Below are 3,409 nucleotides of genomic sequence, written 5' to 3' on the forward strand. Positions count from 1 at the left end.
TCTCTCCTCTTGTCCCTGTTGGATACGTCATGCCCGTTCGCCAAACTGATTACTTCAACAGGCAGAATAGAGGTCATGGATGCTCTCTGTACTTGGTTCTTTTCTTTCAGACATTTCACTAGCAAACTAGATAACATTATTAGTGCACTTCATTAGCTAGCAAACAGGAGGAAGAGAAGGAGGCCTAAAACCACTGGGGGAAAAGTATTTTAAAAGATTTTTTCCCCCAAGAGGACAGGAAGGAAAACAGGAATAATTTCCCTTGATCGCTGAACATTGAATTTCCCCAATTAGGCTTTAATTGTCTGATGTCAAGCCAAATAGATGGCTTTGCCTTTGTGGGTTCTTTGAGATGATCTAGAGAAGAGGTGCAAAACTAGTATTTACACTACATTTAGTCCAAGATTGCATTAACAGAACAATTTTCCAATTGGATCTAAAAGCAAATTGCAAGTCCTTTTACTTCCTAGAAAACTAGGGAGAGTGCCTTCTGAAATGCTTGCCATAGCTCTTTTCGATCTATGGGCTAAGATACCTTTTCTTTTTTTCCAAAATTTTATTTATAATACAATTTAAAAAAAAAACATTGGATATAACATGACATTCCAGTATATACATTCTTATCAAATTATTCCACATTTTACAGTCGGTTCTTCATCTCTGAATATACATCTAAGTTTTATATACAGCACTTATTCTAAAATAACATATATTTCTATCTTAACACTAGTCTTTAATCCCAACCGTCCTCCTTGAAACTCTCCAGCGGTAAAATTTATCCCAGGTTTCGAAGTAAACTGATCCACATTTGTCTTTCAAAACCATTGTAAGCCTGTCCATTTCCGCACATGCTAATATTTTATATAGTGACTCTTCCTCTGTGGGGATTTCTTTGCTCTTCCATTTTTGCGCAAATGCAAGCCTCGCTGCAGTCAAGATGTGTAACAGCAAATAAATTGTTCCCTTATTGTATTTCTCTGTAGTTATTCCCAGCAAGAAGAGTTCCGGTTTTAACTCTTAAGTCCAATATTTTAACTCTTAAGTCCAATACCTTTTTCATGAGAGTTGTCTACAGCTCTTTCTGCAATGATACCACAATGATAGTAATCCTTCCTAAAATCCATTACAGAAGTCTCAGATGGTACGTATTTGTCCTAGGCAAAACAATGAAGGTTATGTTTGACCAGACGATGTACACGGAAGACAGTTTTAGCACAAAAACACCCTTAATAAAAGATAACGAACTACCCCCAGAGATCCGGGTGATCCCGGATCTCCCTTCCTTCCGCCGCACCCTTAAGACATGGCTATTCCAACTAGCAGGACTGGCCTAAGGGGTAATTTTTAGCGGGGTTTTAAAAATAATTTTAAAATAACAAAGGCCAATTTAAATATTTCATTTTAATTATGTTTTTAACGATGGTATTTTGATATTTTTGTATTTGTTTTTATCAGGCTGTTAGCCGCCCTGAGTCCGCAAGGAGAAGGGCGGGGTAAAAATTCAATAAATAATAATAATAATAATAATAATAATAATAAATAGACTGCTCTTTTGGCTAAATGGATCCCGATACTGAAGATGTAATAATGTTTGAATAGTAGTTCAGCCTATTGTTAAGAGTACAATGGTTGCATAAACCAAGGAAATGCTCACTGAAGACTGAATAACACATATTTGTGATAATGGTGGGATAATATGATCCAAGGAGACATTTAATGGTGGAAGCTGCTTAGCCTGCAGGTGTTATAAATCCGTACCACTAAAGATTTTGTTGTCTGGCAATTAAACTGGGAGGCACATTGCTCAATTTCTATTATAGTAACAGGAAAAACAGGATTTTTGGCATCTTCTGAAGTATTCATGCATGCACGCTGAGTGTATGAAACATACTATTAGTTTGCTACCACATCTGAATAAATGGATATGAATTTCTCAGGGCAGAGTTACACATAAATGAACAATATATCTTGTACAGATGTTTATTTGCAGCAACCAAATCTAAGCCATCTTATTCCACACTTTCTTTCTCTCTGGCATCATTTTTCAGTGTGCTTCTTTTGTGGTTATTTATAGGCCAGATTTAATGGCAGCTGCTTTTATTTTTCTCCTTAACACACAAAAGGATTAATGAGAAACAAAAGGACAAACAGCAGAACCGGAGGTTGATAATAGTCTGTTTCCCCTAGAGAAACTTTACTAGGTGGAAAAATAAATCTCAGAGGTCCACAATCAAAGAAGAAAAGGGGGCGAAATAAAGAAGGGGAAAAAATGGCAAGCCAACTGAAAGATTCATCTCTTAAATATACCAGATTATTTAGAACTAGCCACTTTAGCAGTTTGGGTAACGCCGGGAAAATTTGATGAACTAAAACAATGCAAAGCTTTTAAACTCTCACTGGTGTGTAAGAAAGTGTCATGGAACACACGAATCTACAAGGCTTCCCTGGATCTTAAACTCAGCACATTAATGCACATTTAGTGACGTGTGCTTAGTTCCACATTTTGTGGCTGCACAGATTGCGTTAAAGCTTTTTCCTGGTGGCATAGGAAGAGGATTCACTTCTAATTCAACCTTTTTGCATGCATACATCAAGTTTATCGGAAGATGTCTTATATTGAATCAGGTGTCTCCTAGCTCTGATTGGCAGAGTTCTCAAGAGATTCTGATGGAGATGTCAGGAGCTAATCCTGCAACCTTTCGCATTCAGCTCCACTACTCAACCTCATCAATGTACAGACAATATTCTGTACAGTCCGTTCCATTGGCTGTAGATGATTAACTAGTTATTCTTCATGCCTGGTTTACTGTTTCCCTACTTTGGCAACTTCTAGATGAGGGGTCCTTGCTGCCCTCTGAGCTCGGTGTTTTCTTGAAGATGTTTCATTACCCAAACTAGGTAACATCATCAGTGCTAGTAAGGATTCCTTATTAGCACTGATGATGTTAGCTAGTTTGGGTAATGAAACATCTGCAAGAAGACCACCAACCTCAGAGAGCACCAAGGACCCCCTCATTTCAGCCCTGAGCTACAAATATTCTCCTTGATTGGTAGTTCTAGATGAGTTGAGATCAACTCCAACAGCTCTTAGCTCTTCTTACCTTGGTCACTGTTGAGAATTCTGGGAGTTGAACTCAAGATATCTGGAAGTCACACAGCTTGTGAAATAGTGGGCTGGATTCAGTAGGACAGCATTCTTCTCTTCCTAAATCAGCGGTTCTCAACCTATGGGTCGCGACCCCATTTGGGGTCGATCGACCATTTCACGGGGGTCGCCAAGCAAGGCTGTCCGCCATTTTTTCCCCTTTTCCGGCGGGTGCCTTACCTCCCTTGGGCTGGGCCAGCTGGTGGTCGGCCTGCTCCGTCTCTGCCGCTTGCCAGCTACGCCTCGGCCGGCGCAGGGGGCGGA

The 3,409-nt window shown here is 39.5% G+C and overlaps 1 protein-coding gene across 1 annotated transcript in view; it reads left to right on the forward strand.

Moving 5' to 3' along the window:
- The window catches only part of SLC27A2 (solute carrier family 27 member 2), a 22,063-nt gene that overhangs the window by 11,209 nt on the left and 7,445 nt on the right, over positions 1 to 3,409 (forward strand). The gene's annotated exons all lie outside the window — the stretch shown is intronic.

The sequence above is a fragment of the Protobothrops mucrosquamatus genome, unplaced genomic scaffold (assembly GCF_001527695.2).
Source record: "Protobothrops mucrosquamatus isolate PMUCROS unplaced genomic scaffold, P.Mucros_1.0 scaffold_269, whole genome shotgun sequence".
Taxonomy (NCBI): domain Eukaryota; kingdom Metazoa; phylum Chordata; class Lepidosauria; order Squamata; family Viperidae; genus Protobothrops; species Protobothrops mucrosquamatus.